Here is a 25,826-nt window from a genome sequence, read left to right on the forward strand (position 1 = left end):
TGAAAATACTTCAGCTTCAGCAAAAAGATAACACAAGATTAATTTTACAGATGGGGGGCAGGGAAGAGAGTTCTTTGTAAGGCTCCATCTCTTCAGTAAATTATTTGTACCACACACGGAACAAGGTGACCTGAATGAAGTAAATACAGGCTGTGTAGTCCAATCAAACTCAAGGCCATTCTTATAAAAACTCTTTGAATAGTCTTTAAATAATTTTATTCAAATGCTTTAAAGTCTAAAGAGACAGCACAATGTATTAAAGAGGTGTCTCTGAAAGAAACCTCAAAGACAGAGGTTGAACAAAAGAATTGTGTTTGAAGCACTTATTGGTTTATAGTTTACTAAAGCACTGCATAATTTTCTCTCTGCTGGAATATTTCAAAACATTGGATATGTTTAATTGTAAAGTAAATAAAGAAATAAATCTTGACTTCTTTTTGGAGATTACTCTTAATAATCAAATGACCCCTATGTCAATAGGGCTATCAGCCTCAGCAGCCTGAAACCATAACACCAGATTTTAAGCCTAGTCTACAGAAAATAATTACCACCTCTGGAATCACGAAATAGTTGCAATGAACAAATGCCTCCAGTTAATTATTCTTATATGATCTAGATTGACAGAAAGATGATTATTGGACAGCCCTCAGAACTGAATTACCCTCTGATTTCTGGCAAGAAGATGCCCACAATCATGGCTGAATCTTGCATACCAAGAATAATGTGAAGGCTGCCACTACTGCAGCCTATAAAATACACAACTAGGATGAAACTGATAAACAATGCGAGTAAAAAAAATCCATATCCGTCAATGGTCAGAAAATCAGAGAGTTACAACTGCAAAACCCAGATGCGTGGCTAATCACGAGGGGCTTGAACTCAAAGGTGAGGGAATTCAGGTGATTCACTGCTAAACCAGACATTCCTCTTTCTCCAGCTCTGACCTTGCAGTGAACTTTTTGCCTTGGACTTGACATGAAAGAATAGTTTGCCTGTAAAGGATGCATCGCTGTTTAGGTTTTGGTTTTTTAAGCCTTTTGCAAGTGCATGTTTATCAGACAGACTGACAACAGAAATTAAATCTGTATGAGAAATTATGTATCGAGCAATTCATTCAAAATATAGCACTTAGGCAGCTGCATAAAGATATACATTAATAGAAGCTTTAAAACAGCTTATAAAAGTTTTATCTATGGAAAGGCAGATCAGATTAAAAATCTGAAGTCTCCCTTGTTCCTTTTATAGCCACTGATGTTCCCCTCTGTAGTCACTGAAACAGTTTTTCATGCCTCACTAGTGGTTCTTCATGCCTCACTAGCAGATACGAAATAATTCATTGCCTTCTCTACTGCTTTCAGTAAAGCAATGAAATAGCACCAATGAACAGAACTTTTAAAGGTGTTAAAATATGATGCAATCAATCAAATTACCTGAATGTGAATTATATACCCTTTACTCTTCAGAAGTAGCATGTTAATGTGGCGATTCAATAGACTATAAACAAATTGAAGCACCCACACACACCTCATGAAAAGAATGTGGGGTTCTTTATGACCAGGTAGAAAGACTATTGTTTGATTCTTGCCCAAAGATATCCATACAAGAATATAATTTAGACTGGAAGAATCAAGTCATCCTGGCAGAGCTGAAGTTATTGACCTATGCTGTTGTGGCCTGTCTACATCCATAGAGCATTCTCAACTTCCCAATATTCTCGCAGCATCCTTTGGGGCAGATTATCTGGCCTGAGAAAGACAAAATTGCACAACCAACTTTAATAGTTCCTGGCAGTTTCTATTCTGTAAAGTTGTAGCGGTGCTGCATTTGAGAGTATTTTCCAGACCAGCAGAACATGTTGCCAACATCCCAAGTAAATGCTCAGCACAAGTTTAGGAACAGATTTACACAAGGTGGCTTTATTCGCCTCAGAATGGCCACCCTAGTGGGGGCACCTGAGCATTTTCTGAATGAATACAGCTCTTCCAGCATGTCCTACTGTCTGTGCTTTAAGCACAGGACCTCTTGTCTTTGGTCTTAGTGTAGCAATGTGTATTGGAAGGTTGGTTCTGGCATTGGTGATGAGGAAAATGACATGAATTTTTGACTGAGATGTGAACCCCTTACATAAGCTGCTCAATGCTGTGGCTCAGCCTGCAGCATTCCGAGCACCAGCTCAGGAAAATCCACCCCTTTTACAAGACAGTGATAGGAAATAAAAGTGTCAACTGTGCTGTTATTGCTGATTTCAGCAGAAGCATCAAGTGTTTAATTGACTCCTAGCCGACTCACTGGCTCAGTGGCAGCTTCAGGGCAGGACTGCGGAGTGACACCTCATTTTTACCATGGGTCAAGGTGGCACTGAATGCAGATATCAAATTCCAGTTTTTGCCACATCTGCCTCCTGGAAGTCACGTACTAAATTGGCCTCAGAAAACCACAAATCTATTTGGTCTTTTTAATAGCTAAAACATCGGTTGCTTTTCCAGGGCATTTGAAATATGCCCTGTATAACTAGCAATAGAGAAACCTGCAAATAGAAGGGACATTACAAAGAGATGCAGGTTACACTGAACTGGTGAGGCAGACCAAAGCTGAGAACAGGTTTTAAGGCAATGGAGTCAAGAGCCTGTTTGGGTAATATGACACTGTTAGTTTCATAAATGAGGCTTAATGTAAGAGGCTAAAACAGCAGTAGATATTACTACCGCATAATCAAATTAATGTTAACAGAGTGACCAACATGCTTAGTTATGGACAGTGTTGAAAAAGAAGAAAAAAAAAAGTTTGTTTCAGAATGACAGTTATCAAAGTGCTTAAAGCCACTTAAAAATACTAAAATTTTCAGTTAGTACTACAGAATAGGTAACATGCATTTAATGTCAGCAAATATACAACACCTGCATGACAAAACTGTTTTGTTGGCGTTTTTCCCCAAACATTTCCTACATAACATTGTGCCTAAAATCCAGCTGCTTTCAAAAGCATCAGAATATTTAGCCTGGACTACAGAGCACATGAACACTGAGGAGGTTCTGGAAATCTTCAGGTAAAATACAAGAACCATAGCTCTGACCATAAAGGCCATGTAACACCTTCACCAGTATACCAATACACTACAGTCTCAGAAACATTCACGGACTAAAAACCAAACAAACAAAAACCCCACACAAAACTGCACAAACCTATCAAAATGAAGGAGCCCAAACTGCAAATAGAAGAGCAGTCTTTAAAAAAAGACAACAAAAAACACCAACTGACCAAAAAAAGCCCCCTATTATTGGTATTTGTTGGCGAGTGTTTTGGGAATGGACAGTCTAAGAGAGTTGAAAGCAAGGGGAGGCATACAAATATATCTTTCTTGATACATAATAGATGCTTCCAGTCACATGTTTTGAAAATCTGCAGGTCACTCAGACAGCTGACATTGCCCCATCCTGCTCCTTGAGCGAGCCACAGCTGATCATGGGCAAGAGGATCCAAATTCTAGATTGCACTATGTAAATGTGGTTGTCAGCATGGGACACCTAATAACTGAAGCTCTCAGAGTCCCTAGCCACTTGAAGATACTCTTAATAAATGAGGAGCTCCTGTAGTCTCACATCCTCTTTAAAAGTTCAATTAATGGATCAATACAGGAAGTTTGATACACAGCTGGTTCTTCACTGGAAAGCAGCATTATTTTATATTTTTTTTTTTAATGAATAAAACAATACAGAAGCTGCTTTGGAACAAGATTAACAACATGCTTCTTCTGTTATTTTATATTGTGATAATCTGCACTGTTTAGGTTCATGTTTGCACGGGATTTATCTACATAGAAATGCAGTAAATCACCCATTCAGCTGACATTTAAACTCTCAGATGGTATTAAGAACAAGTATTTTATACAGCTTTAAAATATCAAGACTCTACAGGAAGGTAGTATAAGAAGAGAATGAAATTTAGACTCAAACTGATGACACTTCATGATCTCAAATCATAGCAATGTACAGGGATATACTTGTGCCTATTAAGATTGGAAAAAATATTTATCAAAGGATAAAATTTAATTCAAACCAAGAAAAATGAACAGATAAAGTGTAATTCTGTTGCCTCCATCTTCTCAACTCAACCTAGTTTCATGTCAAAAGCACGCACTGGCACCTGATTGCAATAGTCAGAAATATTCAGAAGTTAAGAATTAATCTGCCTGCAAAAAATGAAGGTACAAATCCCAGCTGTAGGTATTAAGATATGCTTTTCCCAGCATTGAAGAGCTAAGTGACTAAAAGACACATAATTAATTCTGTAAGACTATTCCTGTGTGTTGCACTGTGGTTGAAAGAAACAATTCTGCACAGGAGACTGGTAGCATTTAGCAGTCCACATCTGCCTTGTTTTTCTTAGTAGCTGGAGATACAAGCAAAACTGGTGCTGATCCAAGTTGCTGCTCCAGTGCAATTGTGCTTTCTCTCAAGTCCTACCCATGGGGAGTACAGCACAACAGTATCTAGAAGCAAGTTTGCAACAGAATGAGAACAGCTCAGAAACAGAACAAGAGATCTACTTTGCTGGAAGCGACACATTTTAGGGGAAAAAAACAACAACACAAAACCAAACAAAACCCCAAAACGCACACCCCCTTCCCCATGCAGACACAAACATCCCCAACAAAACCAAAATCATAAGCCCACCAGACATGTCACCAAATACTCTATGATCACTGACAAGCTGGGGACTCGGAAAAGTTAGGAAAAGCATGAAAAATACCAAAGTAAAATTATCACTAGTAAACTAATCAGATAAAAGCACTTTGGAAAGCTAGTTGTAAGAGCTCAGATGCCACCAACAAAAGGAAATAGAATCTCTAACCTCCCTTCTGCAATATAGCTAATTTTTGTATGATACTGAATGTTAACACTTATTCTGTAAAGTTATGCAGAGCTATCATGCTCCTAATCCCTATTTCTGTCAATTCATCTCACCAACTGTAAAAAAGCAAAGTCCCCAGGTGCATACATCACCAGATGCAGATGACAGTAATCTAGGTGACATATTTAAAGGTGTTTTTTTTTTTTTTTTTTTAATAAACGACTTTTAACAGCAATTTCAACTATTATATTTCATTATTTTGGTTTAAAATTATCTAGTTCCAAAACAAAACCTAATAAAGCAGCACTGCACCTCCCATTTCCAACATTCCCACTAGGAAAGTTTTGCTAATGAAAACACAAGAGGAGGTTTTTTGTTTGTTTTGTTGCGGGGTTTTGCATATTTGATTTTTGACAAAAAGCTGGCTAGCTGGGGATGGGTTTTTTTTTTGGTTTTTTGGTTTTTGGGCAGGCAGAGAATGGTGAAGAGATGATTACAAAATTGGGTCATCTCAAACAGCTGGGCTTTTTTCCCATAATTATTTTATTATCTTTCTGTTCAGGAATGTTAGGCTGGTTGGCCTATACATTCTCTCTTCCCCGTACCACGTTACAGCTACAGTAATCACTGTTCCAAAGTTTCCCCTGTTCTCAGAAATAAATTCCAACAGCTAAAAGATTACACAGATCTAGCCATCAATAGCGATTTTCATCAGGCAATATGAATTCAATTACGTCTGACTTATCTACACATTTTTTAAGCCATTGTTCCCATCTGGTTTCTCTTTCCTTGTGGTAATTAATTATGTGAAGCTACAAGTCACATGTTTTTGAAGGCTAAAGGAAGAATCAGCCATGACTTCAGCCATGAGCCATTCAGCACTCATGATCTTTGTCTGTTGTCTTTCTCTTTTCCAGTGTATTTTTGGACACTTTTATTACCATCTCTCAAGTTGCTTGTCAGTTGTAATAACTCATTTTGCACCTTGACCTTTCTGCTCTTATCCCAACATGCTTCCACTGTTTCATCTGTATTAGTCTCTTACGGTGCTTATCTTCCTGCACAGTCAGGATCACTGCCTGCCGTTTCCAGCAGTGACCAGCTTTCTTAATATTACCTTCCCAGATGACTGTACATCAGCTTCCCAAGCCTGCTGAAATATCTTTTTTGAAGCCCATTATTCTCATACTACTACTGCTCTCCTTTCTTCATGTAGGACTGTGAAGCCAGTCATTTAACAAATGCCTTCTCCTAACACTGCCCTCCTCCATCAGTCCATCCTAATATCATGTAGTTCTGAACAAAGAAAAATAATAAAACCTGTTTTTTTAGCAAATTCTTTAACAGTACTTAGTATTATCTATTGTACCATACTGACTGATATAAAGAGTTATGTATTACCCTTAATATGTGTATGGCCAGTAAAAATGTTGAAATTCAATAAAGACAAACCAGAAATGTCAAAATAAAGTACATATTTCAAAGATGGAGAGATTTGCAGATACTGCACTTGAGCAAAATAAAATTTATGGGCTAAACACCAAAACCTGATGTTTAGCAATCTTTCTTGCTTCATAACGAGAAAAAAAATTAACAGCCTCTTCAACTGATGACACAGGACTTCTGTGCTCACTGATCCAAGACCCTCAAGATCTAGCTAGCATGCAACTGAGACTGAAATTTTTACTCCCTTAACTGTATCTGTAGTAATAAATGTAGTACTTGGTGTATGAATATGGTAGAATAGTGTTTGAATATTGCCAATGGCAATCCTTCAGCATAATTTTTTTAAACAGATTACGGTCCACACACATCCAGCTCCCCAGCCTCTCTGCATCTCTCATCATGTGATTGCAAACAATAAGGAAAAAGAACGAGATTTTTGGCAGAAGTCACAAGTGGGCTGTAAGACACATTTGGTTTAAGTAATATTCATTTGCTCTCCAGTTCCATTAAAACTATGGACATGGTTGAAGAGATAAGCAGAACTAATGCTGAGCTTTCATCTGAGATTGAAGAGCATAGCCTGTATTTCAATAGTCCTTTTAAATCATGAAAATAGTGGGATTTTTCTTTTCTGTTTATCCACAACTTTGGCAGAAACAAATTAGAGTCTTGCCTTCCCTAGGCAGGCAGAACTAGGGCTATCTATGGTTTTGCACCTATTTTCTTCTTTCTGCTCCAATTTATATTTCTCTTTTGCGGGGTTTGCTTTTGCAAGGATTTCTTGTTCTGTTCTCCACATTTTCTCACTTCAATGACTCTCCTCCTGCACATCCCATTTTATAAGGAAATTCAGGCTGGAAGTTCTAAAGGAAGACATCTACAAAGCCATTCAACTGTATGCAAAAAAAAAAATAGGTGAACAAAAGGTGTATGCAGAAGAAAAACTGCAGTGAGACAAGTTTGTATTTCACATGTCAATTCTTTGGGGAACTTAGTAGAAATTTATCATTTAAGACTTACAAATTATGCTAAATCTACTCCAGTTTTGCGCCTCTGGTCTTTTATTCTTCATTAAAAAAATGAGTTTGAGACAAGAGTCAACAAGTCTGACTTGAAAAATATCAGCCAGTTCAAATTAGGTTTAGAAAAACCCTACTGCATTGAATTCAGAGAATAAGAAAGAGTAGTATACATTTTTATAGCTTTTAACAACATATTACCATTTTATGATGACACACCTTACTCTACTTGTGAATATAACACTAGTGAATCTCAGTGAAACACTCTCATAACACCTTACTCAATAGGAAGAGGAGTGACCCGTGTGCATCAGACACAAGAAATGCAGCCTCCTGCCATATGATTAGCATTATTTTTCTTTTGTGACTTGGACCATTTCTCTTGCTCTCTTCTCCCCCAAAAGAGAAAACCAACAACTACTGTATTTGGCCCATGTATGACAAGACTAATCATCCACAGCAATTAAAATGCACTTTTCACTCAAGCAAACCTTGATGCCTATCATTAGTCATGACTATTTCCACATTAAATCTCAACTTCCATTTCTAATCTTTTCTGCATTACTGTTGCAGTGTCATTTGAAACATGATATTGCTGTGTGGGTTTGAATTTTTAGTGTAATACATTCTGATAGGCATTTATAGAAAAAGATCATTTGAAAGAAAGAAAATCCCATGCAATTCTATTAGGGCAAAGAGCCAACATGCAACATGAAAACACAAACGACCCCAACCTTTGCTTTTCTAAGCAAGTATGTATAGTGATACACTTTAATGTCTGAAAAGTTACAATAAGTCTCTCCCTCCTTAATACAAGCCATAATGTTTCCATTTTCTATTTTTACACCCCATAACACTCTCAGATATACTGCATGCTACTGGTTCTCTGCTCAAGAAATCAAAGCTACTTTGAGAACAGTCTACTGCTTTAACATTCTGTAACCTATATTTCTTAAACACGGTCAGACAACTATTGCTTGATCACAGGGTGCTCTTGAGAATGAACAGATCTTGGCCTTAGAGTCAACTCCTATCTAATCCCTAGAAAGGATTCAATGAGGGCACTATCAGTCAGGCTGCTAAATCACCCCCAGCTCTGAAACAGTCCTTAAAGTGCTTGAGCATGTCAACAGGTTCAAAGTTATCTGTCCCAAGACACTTCAAAGCCCTATCACTGGAGTACTCTGATGGCTATTACAGCAGTACTACAGCAAATCTGATCTAACAGCTTTTCCCAAAGAGACAGACACACCTCTCCCCTCTTCCTACATGTGCAATGTTGCCTTTGATCCAGACACTGGCTCTCACTTCAGCATTGGGACCTGGCTCACAGAAGAGTTTTGTTTTCCTTATGAGGTTAGTTTTAGGCCAGTCTAGCTCTTAATTCAATAGAGGGGTGTCATGGCATCCAACAGACTTAACAGAAGTGAAAGGTTAGCTTTCAGTATGGATGTTAAACACCTACTGGCACTGAAAAATGGATTAATATTTCCTACATTTCATGGGGATTTCTGCATTCGCACAGAACCCCATCCTAACATAAGTTAATTAGGGAAGTAAGGACCTGATCATCTCTCCTTCCCAATATGCACATATTGCCAAAAACTCAATTAGTTTAAAATAGCAGAAGACATTATTTATTACTAATCAAATGAGTGCCTGGGAAAAGGCAATCAATCAAGTTCTGCACAAGACTGGAGCAAAAAAGTCATTTAGGCATTAGTCAGCTCCCTTCACCAAAGGCTGCACCCAAGCAGAACGTTATGCATTAGATAAACACATGATGCTTTACAAAGCCCAGTAATAAAAAGGCAGCCTTTAGCCTTCACTTCTCAAATCAGCTCTTACTGGCTGGTATCTTGTAAAATTTCCTTCTTAATTCATTCTGAAAAACAACACATAATAAGCCTTCCTGACATGTATTTATTGGGTGCTCTTCACAGTACAAGTGCTGTTAAATTGCTTCCCACCCACCAAACTTTTCACCTTCAGTATTTTCAAGCTGCAAACCTGAAGGTCCTTTGGCTTTAAAAGCACCAAATCTGTAAGTGTAAGTGTACATAGCAATATAGTCTTATTCTGATATAAGGTAAACTTTGGTAGAAAGAGAATTGCTGCAAACTGGAGTATAGGACACGTATTCTCACAGTATGTTAAGCTTTTTTAAAACAGAAGCATTTGGAAGTAGAGCTTTTAAAAAAATATGATGAATATAAATAATTGCATATAGCACCAAATAAAGAACAAAATGTGTCAAGAGGTGGACTGGAATGATTTCTTTGGCCTGCATAACTTGCAGCGTTTGCTTCTTACATAATAGGAAAACAACAGCATTTTCATATAGAACACCGCACCCTCCTTTTTGCACTTGCTGGAAAGTGCAGGAATGGCAATGAGCATCCATCGACAAGCACAGCTCCATCCTGCCCAGATGTCACATCTGGAACAAGAGTTTTTTCACCTTGCTCGTTCAAGGATTCTATCAGAGATACATCAAACACTAGCAAACAAATAGTTGCCTGTGAAAAGGCAGATCCTCAACACCTTAAGCTACAGCAAAATGTCCTGGTCACTGGTTGGGGTAACGAGGAAGAAGTATACTTCTCCTCTCCTTCATCTCCTGTTAGCATGCTGCAGGAAAGCCAGACAACTGGCACACTTATAATACAATACCTCCCAAGCACTGCAGCTGTCAGGCCAGGAGAAAATCAAGGCCTTTTTATAACATGTAGTGCTGAGAGTAACTTTGCCAGTAACGCTGTCTTCCTAATACCTCCCAGTAGGCGTGGCTACATAAGAAGCAGATAGGCTTTCATTAAAGTCACTGAGGATACTAGGCTGTTTACTGAAGAGTGGCACTTATGACGTTTGATTTTGGATGAGTGAGGACTGTACACTCTAAAAGTTTATTTCCAAGTTTAATGAATTTGATAACGGCATAAGCTTTTTGTTCCTTAATTTCATTAGTTGTTCAAATCTTCCTGTTGCAACAGAGCCTAGGAACCTCATGCAGAGACCAAGAGGTCCCCATTGGACAGATTAAGATAACAAGCCTTTTTGCCCCCTCTTTATTACTACACTGAGCATGTGACTTACCATATGTTGCTTGGATGTTGAAAGGTTTTGTTGCTTGAATCCTCAGCCTGCTCAGAATTATGCCTCTATTCAAGGGTATGACTGACAGGATGCCAGAGATCTCCAAGACCACCACACTGCTCTGTCACAGTCTCAATAGACACGTGCAGCACTGCAGATGTGAACCTCCAGTGCGACACTTTGCAATGGCATTATTACCTGGTCAAACCAAAATTTACTTTGATCTGAAAATGGAACACTGCTGGAGCTAATATCAATACCTATGTACACACAATGACAGATCTCAGGGGCGGATCAGAGCTACACCACAGTCAGCAAATTTTAGCCCAACATACCTATATACTACTTTGTGAAGCCACTAACTCTGCTACAAATTTCCTCATAAATAATTCATTCTGCACCTGTAATAGAATTACTTCAACAGTTAAGCCACTTCAGATGTGTGGCCAATACCAAACAGCCTGGCTGTTTGCAGTCTTTTTGTTTTTCTTATTTTTTAAACACATTTTTGAGCTGACTCAAATCTAAATGTGAAGTCTTGCACAAAGGCTTATCAGCAGCATTTGTGACACTCTCTTAAAAACTTTCAATCCATAAACAAATTTCTGAATTACAGTGGAAACAAATATAGCATCATCATCCATGATGGATAAAACCATTACAAAATTTGACACATTTAAAGGAAGGAGAAAGAAACCCAAAACCCGAAAGAGTGCCTTCTTTCACTTCTTAACCTGAGTAAATTACGACAGCTATTTAAAAAAAAAAAAAAAAAAAAAAGTTGTCAACCTTATTACTATCACTGTCACTATAAAATTTTGTCTCCAAACACAGATTATGCTCAAGTCAAACAAGAAGAAACTCTTCCTGGGAAGAAACCATCAGGGAAATTGGCCAAAGTTTTAACTCATTGAAAATCCGGTAGGTGAGAGAACAGCACTCAAGTGGGAATTCCCATGCAAATCACTTGCAGTCATGACTAAAAGAGTTAAAAAATAAAAAAGGAGTTCAAAATATGTAGACATGGTGCTTATTCATGGACTAATATAAAACACAAAATTGTAAAGTAGTTAATTATGAAACTAGAGCTCTAGAAGGACTGCAACTCGAATCAGGTGAGAGACAGCACCAACTTCTCCTTCAATGCCAAATCAACCTCCCCCTCTCAAACTACAGCTTGTGAGAAGAAAATTCCCCTTAAGTGAATTGAGTAAGTTTGCTGCAATTTGATCTCATGGCTGTCTAACTGCTCACCTAAAAGTCAGCTGTACTCGTGCCCTGCATGGCTGCAATAAGAACAGTCTAAGATAGGTGGGAAATGGGTATCGCTCAACTTTCACTTCCTTACCCAACATAAGAGAAAGTTTGTTCTTATTGTACAGCAAACAAATTAAAACCAATCAATACTCATTACAGTTAGGCATTGCGTTTTCTCTGCCAAGCACCATGAGACAGGTTTTCCTATAAAGCCTTCTTAGCAAATGAATTCTGGGTAGGGGCACAGCAGCACTAATACAAAGTTATTAAAAAGAGATGTCTCCAGCAGACAGTTTTCTTGGCTCTCTCACATTCTATTACTGGAAATTGAACAAGAAGCAAGGACAAAAATTAATGAACTAATGAATTTAGAAAGGAAACACACACATAGGTTGATAGGAAGTTTAAGTTACAGAGAAGAGATGAGGCTTTGTGATTTCAAACTCAAGGATGAATAATGAGGAAGTTAAATTATTGTTCATGCTTTACATGGAAGATAGCAACCAAGACAACTTTGTACACAGGACTTGAAACCGAGCAAATTTAAGCCATTCCTTAATTAGGACAAGGTCTTCTCTGTTAAAATGTAGGCATCTAAATTTGTAATTTCCCTAACCCCTTCCAATATCTCAAAACTGAAACATCCATTTCATAATTCTAACAGCATGAACAGATCATACAATTGTAACATTGATAGTGAAAAATGAAAAACATTAATGGTGTGCAAGTTGAAAAACTCTGAGAATATGGCATAGTATTTTCAGTGTAATATGAACTGCAGTGAACAAAGTAGAAAAAGCATAACCGTTTGTGGTTATTCCTCTGAAACCAGGCCCAAATAACAAAAAAAGCTCCTTTCTGAGATTCCATCCCATGCTATTGCTGCTCTTGTCAGAAAAGATGCCAGCTTTAATTCCTACACAGCAATAAGAATGGAGAAGCCTATACTACTGTGCTTCCAAGCACCAAAACTAGTTAATTTAAGCAGAAAAAAAAATGTTTTTACACAAAGGACTTCAGAAGGAAGTGTAAAGATAGCTTACTTTAACCGTTTTACAGTTCACTAGGGCTCCTAAATCACCATGAAACTCTGTTTGCCGGCCTACAGAAACTGCATTCACCTCCTGAACATGGAGCAACAAACTTTCTTCAAGACGATAAAATAAAAACCCTACCTGAAACTGCTTCACAGAACTTTATTTGGCATGGGCAGGTTTGGGTTTTCTTGTGTTGATTTTATTGTTTAAGAAACACATAGGGTAGCATTTGATGGCTATAATGTATTGTTTAATATTAGCATAACATTGGAGCAAGGAAAAGATGCGTGTTAGTAAAGTTGCACCATGGCAACTGCTGGCATAGAGCATTTTCAAGCTTACAGTCCTTCCCCCTCCTTGGTCCCGTATGCAGCTTCACCCTTTACTTTCTAATACTGCAATGTCATTACAGCATACTCCAGCATTTAAAGCCCACTTGACTCCTTTCACTTGGGGAGGCTGGTGTACCTATACCAGTTTACATACCGCTCCACTAGAAAGAGGAGCGAAAACTAGAAATATTGCCAGTACGTACATTTCTATCCCTGAGTAATCTGTGTCCTAGTAAGTATTACAGTTGTGCTACATTATGAAATGGAAGGTGTCTGTGACAGGAGATGGTCAAATCAACAATTATACCAGTAGCCTGTTAATAGCTTTATTTATCAGTATTAGAAGAAAAAACAGCAAGAATGTCGAGACATTGCTGTGGATAGAGAAAGGCTTAGCAAGTGCCAGCCACAAGATTTCCAGTCATTATTTTCCTGATAAATTAAATAAGAGAGGAACCTGTGCATAATCTTGCTTTAAAAAAAAAAAAAAAGTTTTTCATGAAAGACATAAGCTGCTCATACCATTTTCTCTCTTTCCCAGTAAGCTCTAAATGAAGGGTAATGTCCCTTGTTGTAAGAGGCAGTCAGGAGCAGCCAGAGCCTCTCGTGTCTCACTTCTGTGAGACCTGCTGACCCAGCCCTGCTGCAAGACATAAGATTTTTTCAGGCTTTTCTTAGGCTGGAAAATGTTCCTGGCTACTGCACAGCTTTTATATCCTCTTCTCCAGTAGTGTGATGCCAGAAGGTATGTCCTCTGTACAACCCTTTATGGCTTAGGGACAGGAGGGCAAAGAGAGCCAAAGAGAGTGCTGGGTGCGTAGCACATTCACTTGTCAAAATGAACTCCACAACTCTTACCAAATCAGCATTTATTTCATTATAGCTCCTCCTTTAATACCTTAAGGCAGTAGCAAATACTTTGCTGAGTCCTTGCAAACACATCAGTGTTTTTAGCTCCCAGTTCCAGAGCAGCTTCAGCCCCAGCTCAGGTTACATAGACAAGGCTATATTTTGGTATCTGTGTTGTTGAAGCTACAGTATTAAAACCAGCTTGTTTTTCAAAACTTATTTAGCTACTTGGGTAAGTCAATGGGAATTGTTCCAAGAAGTTTAAGGCTGCTAACAAAAGCCAATATTTGCAAAGGAGGAAGCATTTTCATTTACTGGACTCAATATTGTTGCAATAGTGGAATTCAATTTAGCTTATTTCTTTGCATTTACAGTACTGTATTTATGCCAAACACTGAAATAAAAGGGTTTTTACTGTAAGCTGACTTATGAGAAGATGTTTTAGCGCTACATGCAGTTTTCCAATTTTGGAGCCACAGTCCATATAATTTTTTTAGTTCTTTATACTTCTGGCATCATGTTCAGAATTCAGAGCCCAGGATCTGAGGGCTGGGACAGTTGCTTCCCTTTGTTCTTTCATAAAACAGCTTGCAAGAAGACTGGGATGTTTGCTTCTTGATTTGCACAACACAAGGCATTCCTACAGCAGCATTAGCAAGCCCAATCACTAAGATGGAATGGATCAGCTTGCAATTGCCATTTGTGTACAGTGCTAGTAGTTTAGTCTGGTTTTTATTTATCTGACTACTAACTACTCACTGCTTTACATATGCACTAATACTGTGTACAGGTATTTGTTGAATATTATCAACATTTGTCATAAAAAGCATGCTAGTGCAATATATGTTTAACTTGCTCAGAAATATCTTTTTACAAGGTAGGATGGGAGGTGAAAACATGGACTATATTATAGCACTACTGCAGCCTTATAAAGGGATATCAATGGGATTAGACAGCTGGGCATGAGCCAGCAGCGTGCCCGGGTGGCCAAGGAGGCCAGCAGCACCCGGGACAGCGTGGCCAGCAGGGCCAGGGCAGTGCCCGACCCCTGTGCTCGGCACTGGTGAGGCCGCCCCTCCAACCCTGGGTTCGGGTTTGGGCCCCTCACGGCCAGAGGGACATGGAGGGGCTGGAGCGTGTCCAGAGCCGGGCACGGGGCTGGGGAAGGGGCTGGGGCACAAGTGCTGGGAGGGGCGGCGGGGGGAACTGGGGGGGTTTAGTCTGGAGAAGGCTCCGGGGAGACCTTATCACTCCCCACAGCTGCCTGACAGGGGCTGTAGGCAGGGGGGTCGGTCTCTTCTCCAGGTAACAAGTGACAGGACAAGAGGAAACGGCCTCAAGTTGCACCAGGGGAGGTTTAGGTTGGAGATTAGTAAAAATTTCTTCACAGAAAGGGTGGTCAGACATTGGACCAGGCTGCCCAGGGAAGTAGTGGAATCACCATCCCTGGAGGTCTTTAAAATAGATGTGGCACTTAGGGACATGGTTTAGTGCTGGGCTTGGCAGTGCTGGGTTAACGGTTGGACCTGATGATCTTAAAGGTCTTTTCCAACATAAATGATTCTACGATTCTAAGGTTATTATGCAAATACTTACAGAAATACTTCCCAGAGAAGCTGTGGATGCCCCATTCCTAGAAGTATTCAAGGCCAGGTTGGTTGGGGCAGGGGTTTGGTACTAAATGATCTTTAAGGGCCCTTCCAACCCAAACCATTCCATGATTCTATGAAATAAAATCATTGATAGGAAGATTTAATCAGAACAATATCACACAACCTCCTTCAACATTTCTCAAGGGACTTCCAAGTCACATGCTGGGGGGTGTCTCTCATTTTGTCAGTTAACTGATAAAGAGTAGAATGGAGCTAAATTATAGCTCCACAACTGGAGAAGAAAGAGGGGTGTAATACATGGAAAAGGCACAGTTAAGTACTTCAACATACCGGAAAGAAACATTTAAGTCTGCAGCAAAACAAGATACTGTGTACATAAGAAAGCAGCAATAAGTGGCAGGCAATCAAAGATGTTTCTGGCCACCTCACACAGCTTAATGTTATCATGGCTAGAAGGCAAAGAATAGATATTTGACGAAACTCTTCATCTCTGCCAGATATGGCCATTGAAAGCAGCATTGGTCAAGTTCATGAACAAGGACAAAGAAATCGAATACTTAAATATTTTTTGATCAATAGGAACATTTTCTGTGTGCTGTTCTGCAGATTTCCTCTGTGTCCATGAACTGAGTATCTCCTGCTTTAATCTAGAAGGCAACAATAAGGGCTGCAAATCTAAAGTTCATTTTATACTACTGCTAGGAGAAACCCACGCCAAACGATTCCACATATTTCTTAAAAAGTAAAGGGGGTTTATGGTAGTTTGTTCTTTATCAAAATAAGCACTAATAGGCCTTGTAGCCACACTATAGTATTTAGAGTGTTCTTTGAAGTGTACCAGAATTTTTTTTCTTTTCAAACTAGACAATGGCTTTGTTAAAACAACAAAACCCCTACACATATAAGTTAAAGGATGTCTTGCCCAACATGAACGCTGCTCACTGCATCCTCTTCTGCAGCTTCTGACCGGGCTTCTGAGACTATTTTTAGATAGTCTGGAACATTTAAACTAATCCAAATGCTCATGAGTTTACTACAAGTAATCCACTTGAGTTTTAGCTTTTTAAAGGGCAATTCACCAGTTTATTTCATCTTAGGAAATACTTTACTTCAGACAGCAGCATGGAACAACTCTAGAAAATATATTAGTTTTTGGAACACGATGCTGATTTTTATTTTATTTAGTGAGAGCATTCACCAGATTCCTCATCTGGCATTAAGTGCACAAATTATTTTCACATTACCATGAAAACATGTGTGGTTGGTTGGTTTTTTTTTAATCTACTTTAGATATTTCTACAAGGAGAGGTCAGAAATTTGAGTCGAACAGCAACTTGAAAGAACCGGAATCATATTCACAACAATCTAGAAATTCCTCTGAAATATCTTATTCCTTCTCTTCCTAAGATATGTAAGAAACACTGTAGTTTAGACACACGACATTATTTACCTAAAGGGAAATCAGTTTTTCAAAAATTTCCTGACATCTATCCCTTAAGACGTATAACAGTGGACAAAGGATATTAAAATACTTTCAAGAGAAATTACAAATTTCTTTTCAAATGTAAACCCAAGGTTCTTGTGTTTGGGAAATATATACACTTATCAAATATATTATCCTTTTCCTGGCATAGCGTTTACAAAACCTCACACCCAGATCTAGCAAGTTAATTTTGCTAAGGGTAGCGTTTCTTTTCTAGCAGGACATCAAGTGCCAAAATAATTAGGTCAGATCTTGAAGTGCTGCAGAGTTGTACCGCTTCACATGTCCTGGATATCAGACCACCATTTTAAGCCCCTTGCTTAACAGATCGGTGCTGCAATATTCATGTTGCTCTCAAACAGGAGAAAAATGCACTTCCAGCAAGCATCTACATGTCTATGTATCCATAATATCAAGTGTTTATTGCTGAAAGAGACTTTGTAATGCGGTATCGCCCAACTTTAATGGCACAAAGTGTCACAAAGCACACCACCAGAAAACACATAACCCAAAAATAAGTAGGTCTCAAACAGGTTTTAAGAGCTAGTCTTCATTATGGTTACTCTCTGTGGCATAGAAAAATACTAACCATTAGGTTATTCTCAGATAAATTGTTTTTATGAGGACATCGATAGCCTTCAGCTATCTAGAGGCTGATTTTAGCTGAAGGTGATAGATACTGTGAGAATGCTAGAAACGCCAGGCTTTGCCACTATGCCTGTTTCTACAGCTACTGACCAGTCATTTTACAAAATTCTCATGGCTACTTATTATTTATGTAAAACACTGCAAGTACACAGAGCATTTTTCTCAAAAAACAGATCAAACACACAGGAAAGACACGGCATGTCAAATTCATTGGTGGACTAATTCCTCTGAAGGTAACAAGCGCACTCACAGGATGAGTTGTTAGCCAAGTCACAGACAGAAAAAGAAGAAAAAAAAACCCTCTCACATAGCGGTCCTGAGCAGTAAAGCTCACTATAGATTCTTAGGCAAGTTGGTCAAAATCTTTATCCCAAAAACTGATTATAATTCTAGTGATATCAGGGTTGTGGCTTACTGTAGTCACTATGGATCATACTTCTGCCCCTTGTACTGAGTCATTAAGAGCAAAGCAAGTATTTCTGCATAAAGCAAAAAAGATGGCCTTTCGTAAAATTTTCTTCTGTGTCTGATTCCTTGTAAAGGGATTTACCCCTCAACTTTTAAAATTCAATAGGATTTAGAGAGCCAAAGTCAAAATAAACAAATCCTGAAATGGATGTTGTTCTCAAATAATCTTTTCAGCTTTATGCCTGACAAGTCACTTTTGGTATATCAAATATAAACAAAAAAACCCAAAAAAAACCCCAGAGACACAACTCCAGAAACCACAAAAAGAACTTGTGCTTAAGATTTTGTTCTATAGAAGCTGATCCAGAGTCTCATCCTTGCAAGTGAAGATTACCATGAAACACAGGTTGTTTCTTCAATTACCTGAGGTTATCCAAGCTGCCGAAGATGTGCTATGGAAAATCCAAAACAAACCATAACAGAAGACAAAAGGTTCATTCTGCCCACCTTGTATATATCACACTCAATTTTTATACCTACAGAATACCTACTTTTGTCACACACTGAGTGCATAGCAAAGCTGGGTAAGTCTGAAGATGGAATAAAACAATTAAGCTCCTACAAAAGCATTTAAAATGCTAAATTAGGCTCTGTAAGAATGGCAGCACTCTGTCTGAAAAAAAAGAGAGATGGACAGAAGCTTCAAGATGGCTTCAGCTCTCCACACCCCATCCTTGCTAGGCAGAATTACTTCCTGCAGATGTACCTTATCACACCCACGTCACCTGTTATGGTCTGATTTGCTGTACTCCATCAGAAGCAGTTCTTGGTTTAAATATTTCCTTGCTTGTGCTATTAGCTGCATAATAGGCAACAATATTTAATAAGCATTTAAGGCTTGAATTCCCCCTTCCCCCAACTTCCTAAACAATCCCAGAGACTGTTAAAAGTATTCGTAGCTCTGTGCCCCCTTGTTTATTTGCATACTATAGCTTGTCAGATAAGTTTGTCTAATATTGTCATTTCTTCCTCTTATAAAGACAAATGCACAGCTTGTTTATCACAGCTGCCTTCACAAGACAGCCCGTGGTCTTGATGATTTACCTCTCCATGAAGTACTGCAAATATATTCAGTTTGTAATGGTGATTTTGCAGAGTAATGTTCACATTCCAAATGTTTCTTCTGTTTTCGTGTATTTATGAGAAGACAGAAATCTCACAAAAAGCAGAATTATTTCCAAGATGAACATAAGGCACAGCATGAGGTATTTCCCTATAAATTCAAATGCCAGGCCTCGATACAAACAGCACTCCTTTAAGTTTCTGGAGTGATTCGCATCACTACAACTGCATGAGTGAGAACTTTTGAGAACTGAAAGGACCCTAGTTATCACAGCTCACCATGCTGCCAATAACAATCACTGCAGCATCCTGAGTTACCACGTCTGCAGTATGGATTACATTTATACAATGCTTTCATTCATTGAATCTCAAATTGCTTCTCATGAAACAAGTGATAAAATTCTTTTCAGAGCATCAACATAAACACACAATTCAACAACTGGGGAGCTTGCAAACATTTTCAGACCCAAGTCAAAAACCTGTGGCATTTATGACTTTCCCTAAAATACATAACCTGAAGATCTGCTACTCCTTGTACACATAGAATGCAACAGGTATGGGATTAAAAAACCAACACACACACACCCCAAAACCCACAAATCATCACAGCAAAAAAACCCAAACCTTTAAGTAGGAAATAGAGAAGTCTATCTTACTTTTTATGCCTTTGAAAGCTTCAAGCTAACTTTTTTATGCTTGGAAATGTGGTTTTCATTTTTGTTGGCCTCCTCTTAGACTGAATCTTATTCAATTTCTGTCAACAGACAGCTGCAGTTTTACTACTTCAAGGGGGTGTGACAAAAGCCATATTTTATAGTATTAGGCTAAGTACTTTGATGTAGAACATGTCATGATCATTTCTTTAAACTAACATGTTTACCTCTACCAATATATAAACGATAAAGATCTCTCACACTTTGCATTCCCAGTTCATTCCAGGAACCCACGCAAACATTGGAATGTTGGTGTACTATCAGAGGCTTATCCTGCTTAGAGTCATCACTAGCTTTATTGTGCAGTAGTAATAATGCTTTATCATGGGTAACCATAGGGAGTTGTGAATTTAAAAGTCTAAACCAGATTATTCCACTCTAAGAATGGCTATGTATGATTTCATTATTCTTTGGAAGACAGATGATCTATTGTGTTTTTCATTTACTCTAAAGCAGACACTCAAACTGCAAAGTAACAGCAACACATTTGTGAGTACTCATGTTAAAGTGTGCATATTTCACTGGAATACTGCCCCACACCATCATCTTCCATTATCATCTTCCCAACTGAATGTACAAAAACACTTTAAGAGAATGATATTTCCAGGTGCTTATTAATTTCACTTGTAGCCAACACACACTTTAATTTAGACTGGATAATGTATGCAATACTGTTGTGAATTATTGCCTTAATCAAAACATTATGCAACACATTCACCTGAAGCATACAACATTTTGGCAGTAAACCCCATAGACAAGACAATATACAAAAAATAAATGACATTTATACCAAAACTATGAGGGTGTAGACCAAAAAAACCCCAGAACATGTCACCTTCAACAGCAGATTATATGGAAATACAGCCAATTCAAAGACATGTTTTAAACCATATTTGTTTGATGAAGACTGACACGGTTATTGCAGGGTCTGAAAACATCACAGAACAATTTCAGGCAAGTGAAGTATTCCATTACTTACATTGTTTTCAGGTGAGTTTCTATGCAAGTAAAACTGGATCCACAGAGACGAATAAGTTTCTTGATCCTTACCTTGAAATCCACTCCTGCTAGTGACCCTGCATCCAGTGACAGAGTAAATATTTTAAAAGTGTGATAGTCAGAAGCCCACAAAGAAGAGGAAAATGGCGCAGCCCTGTTAGCAGGGAAGCTGCAAGAGGGACAGAGAAAGGCAGAGCAGTCCCACAGTTAGTGCCTCAATCACAGGTGTTCCAGATCACCACTGCTATATAATCACCTCTATAAACTGGAGCAGCTTGAGCAGAACAGCTCCACCCAAACCCCTGAAACATGGTCACCCCTACCTGGCTAATTCCTAATTCACTTTGGCTGGTGAGGGGGGTTAAAATTCCTGGGATTCTTGAACTAGACTTGAACTAGGGCACCAAGAATCTTTCTTTGGAGTTCACATGATTTTCCTCACACTTAGCAACAGCTTTGACGCATCTATTCATAGCTAGAACATGAAGGAAGCAGACAAGAGTTTAAGAGCGCCTCTATCATCCACTTTTCTATGTGGATTTAGTCTTTGTTTCCTTGCTTCACAGGCTGAGTTAGGAAAGTAGTTTCAGTATATGATGGTTGCTGTTCCACCGAGTAAAACACACTGCACTTCTTTCATGATGGATGTATGTGTTCATTACGTCTTCCATTACCCAGTTTAAACATGACTCTAGGTGAAATAATGCAGAACCAAACATCTGCTTTGCCAGGTACAAAGATTTTAAAATGGCAAAACACCATTGTATCATTAAAAATAAAGAAAGCATTAGAAAAATGCCATGCCATTTTTGCACATCTGAGAGACGCACTTACCTAAAAGTTGAAGGTGCCACTCAATCTCAAAGCCAGGCAAGTTAAACACTTGTTCTTTACTAGATTTTTAAATGTTTAGGGACAATTCTCAGATTGAAATAGATTAAAATGGTATTAATTTTGCTAGATGCAATTATGTAAATTATATAACAAGGTTTTATTTTTACACTCTCAAAACTCTATTTTGGCTTTACAAGATGAGCACCTCATCAAGCCTGCAGTAGCAATTTCTCTCTCACTCTGTAATGTAAGGCTACTGTACCACGTCTGCCATTTACAAAAGAAAGCATTCAATCACTCTGATTTTAAACCTCAGACTACTTCACTTCTAGTTATCGGCATTAAATGTACTCCTCTCACGTGCCCTGCAAGCCAAATGTTGTGAAACACTCATTACAAAGAATGACATTAGAAGTTAAAGTCAGCTGAGAAGTGAAAGTCAAATTATATATGCATGCTACTGGTTTTTAGTAAAGCTGTGCAAATGTGGAACAAGTTGGCCATGAATATTCATTCCAATTACATCACAAGCTTAAATGCTGCTATAGTTAAAATTTCCCCATGCCTGCTTTCCATTACATTACCATCTTTGAGCCCTACTAATCATATCAAAACAACGAAAACAAAGGTTTAAGAATAGGAATCTCACAAATACCATCATAAAGAATAGTCGACAGAATTTCATTTGTTACCCTAACAATGGGATTCCTGCTTAGGAAACAAGTTAGCTTTACCAGGCACCCAGCATGGAGTAGAAACACCACTGCTTGTTTTGTTGTTAGCACCAAGGTGTTCAACATTGAACACACTCTACAGACCAGGAGTAATTAATAAAGAAACTTGCAGAATATAGCCCAAACCAAACAGAGTAGACTAGCAGCTCAAGACTAGTTTCTGAGCACAGAAGAGATGTACAAGTGTTACCTTATTGTTACCCTTTAGTACTGTGTTATTGGAGATAAAACTACATCTTAAAATTACACTTCATGTGTTAATTAAAGCTATTTTTACAATTATTTAATACATGCTAGTACCCAGTTATGTCAAGCCATCTTCAGAAGTTATCTGTTTACACTTACAACCATTCATTAGGTGGACATTATTATGGTCCATTAGGTCAAAATATACTGTGGCATGTTCATTTTACACCATTTTGAATGACAAAACCTACATGTAGAATTAGCATATCAATACAGCTACAGCATGGGTCAGAATTCTTTCTTTAGCCCACCAATTATGAGAAGAAAAAAAAAAGGGCGTGGGGAGAAAGAGAGAAAAAAACACCAAACCCAACCAAAAAAAGCCCCTACACACAATAGGATGCCAAATTTTCCTAAGTTGTTCCACTGCTATAGAATCCAACATGATTACTTTATTGATTTTAATTTTTTTTATTAGAGAATCTGCAGATTAATCCATCAGTTATGCAAAAAAATATATACTTATTATTATATCTTGCTCCTGATGAAAGACAGAAGTAAAATGTGTGTACATACATGGCTCAAGCGGTACATACTTTGTGGAAAAAAAAAAAGATTTATTTGTAGTTCATTTTTCATAGACATAAAACATGTGTAACATGCCAAACAGAGGTATATTTTGCTTTGTGGGTCAAAGATTCATCAGTATGGAGAAAATATAACTAGATATGCTGGGGTTTTAAAAAGCAAAACAAGAACCACAGACACACCACGCAAGAGTTCCTACCAGCCACGTAGTAAAATTGGAGAGCTTCACTGGGGAGAGTGAAGGTTCTGAACTGTGAGGCTTCAACAGTTGTGGACTTCTCTCTAAAGATGCACAGTGAAGACTCTTACTCTGCCCATTATAGTGGCATTCCTTTTCTAACTGGGGCTTTACACCAGCATCTTCTGTACAGAAACCCTCACTTTTCAGGACCACCTGGAAAACGTGGATAAGCTCTAATCCCACTCTAACAGCATGTTATTAACCTGGCTTCTGTAACCAGTTTCCTTATTAAAAGGACATTTAAAACACTCAGAAAAGTTCTGTAAAGAAAGAACAGACACAAAGAGCTTTTAGAAGAGCCCTCTGAATCAGAGCTTCTCTAAATCTGAAGGAATAGCCAGAACTCAAGGGCTGAAAGTAAGCTATGCAGCAGCAGGAGAATCCAAGTACATTTTTGTATTCCATACAGGTGCAGTAACCACAGCATCACTTGAACAAATGTAAAACCTTCCTGGGTCTTTAGGACATCTAGTAACATCTACTCTACCCTTGCTTTTTCAGATGCTGGAGACATGAAGACAAACCTAATGCAGTGCCAGTATGCTCTGAAGGAACAAGATTAACTTTCACTAAGAGGAGACAGAGCCTGTGTATTACTAAAAGGGACCATGCATTTTCCTTACCATCTCACAAGACTAACTAATTTGGATTGACAAAGCAGCAGCAAAACAGACCACACTTCTGTAAAACAGAATACTTTCATGCAGAGGGAGGCTGTGGGGAGAGCAAGATGTTTTAAGACTTTATCGCTGCAGTGGAACAGACAATTAGGCAATTAAAACTAAGAAAATGGACAAATTACCAGTTGCAGATGAACTGCACTGCAGAACAGAGATGGGAGAAACAAGAAAACAGAAATGAGACCCTTTGGCAAGGATTTTAATAGCATGACTAGAAGAGGGGCAGCTTGGGAACAAAGGTGAAAGGATAGTTAATTTGCAGAATCTTATCAGCTTTTGCAAAGGAACATTTTTGAAAGAGCTAGTGCCAGAAATAATCTTTGTATTCTTGCATTGAAAATTATAACACATTAATAGAAATCCAAGAGGTCTCATGCCAGCTTCATTTTTGGTCACTCAGCAAGGTCCTCCTGTACTAGGTTTTTAATTACATTAGCAATATCTTCACACTCACAGAGAGACTTGTAGTTTAATCATTCTGCTCAATAGGAAACCCCCAACAAACTCATTCTTACCATCCCTACTTGCTCCCAGGGTGTGGAGAATGAACTACTATTTCACACACCACAGTAGAGGTTATGTGAAAGCACACCCAAACCTCGCACAAAACATTTCTACCACCACCACCACCATTTTGAGGCAACTTTGGTAAAAGTGCTGCTGCTCACACACTGTCCATTGCCACGGTAACCCACTTCTAAAAGCCTTTTCTGGACTCTTCCCTGCAAGTGCTAGACCTCCATCCAAGCCAAGAAGCATAATAAGGGAGTTACTCTTCTTCCACCAGCTGCAAACTTCATATGCTTCAACTAGGCATATTTTCTTTAACACATGCATCTTACTACACAAAGCTCTTGGTGGAAGAGGCCTTCTTTTGCACAGCAGCAGACACCTCTGCCACTAAATTTTTCCAAATAAGAGCACAGTGAGAAGGAAGCTAGCAAAATTTGCTAGTCCAGCTCTGCAGAGATACCAGCTATGAACTTCTTGGCTTACAACCTCATAGATTTGCTGCAGCTCAGATTTAAATCAGGACACACCAACCTGGCTGGTGACCATTCGGGGTTAGCAGGTGTGCCTATTCCCTCATTGCAGACTGCAGTGAGAGGCTGTTGTCTCATCACACCCTGTTGCAAAACGATTTTATATCTGCAGCTCAGACAGCATCATTTTATTACTGTAAATAATCAAGGGGACAGAAAAATGCTATTATTAAGACAAGTAGAAGCCATAGAGCACAGCTAAGGACTACATCTCACTGAACTGTGGAATATCTGCCACCACAATAACACTCAAAGATAGAAGCATAAGAAAACAAAGGATCTTGTGCCTCACATTTTATTTTTACTTTAAACACTTTTTACAAGGAAAATAAAGAACATTAATTAGTACGGAGGAAAATAGGCAGGATTGGGATGAAGAACACAGGATTTTGCTTGAACATTCAAGAGCACGTATATGGTGTAAGTTTAAAACCCTACAATAACAGCAACATACAACAGTTTCTATTTCTTGGCTTAACATACAACACTTTTACTAGAAGAAATACTAAACAATCAGCTCTGGGATAAATATACAAACCTCAACACTTTAAAAAAAAAATAATTCAAGACTCCTGAGCAAGATTTCTAATGTTTTTCTTTCTAGTTATGAGTTTCATAGGTAATGATATGGAAACATTTATTTTAAT

The 25,826-nt window shown here is 38.4% G+C and overlaps 1 protein-coding gene across 1 annotated transcript in view; it reads right to left on the minus strand.

Annotated features, from left to right (window-relative positions):
- KCNIP1 (potassium voltage-gated channel interacting protein 1) overlaps nt 1-25,826 on the minus strand; it is a 435,471-nt gene that overhangs the window by 407,253 nt on the left and 2,392 nt on the right. The gene's annotated exons all lie outside the window — the stretch shown is intronic.

This window comes from Falco punctatus, assembly GCF_963210335.1.
Source record: "Falco punctatus genome assembly, chromosome: 8".
Lineage (NCBI taxonomy): Eukaryota > Metazoa > Chordata > Aves > Falconiformes > Falconidae > Falco > Falco punctatus.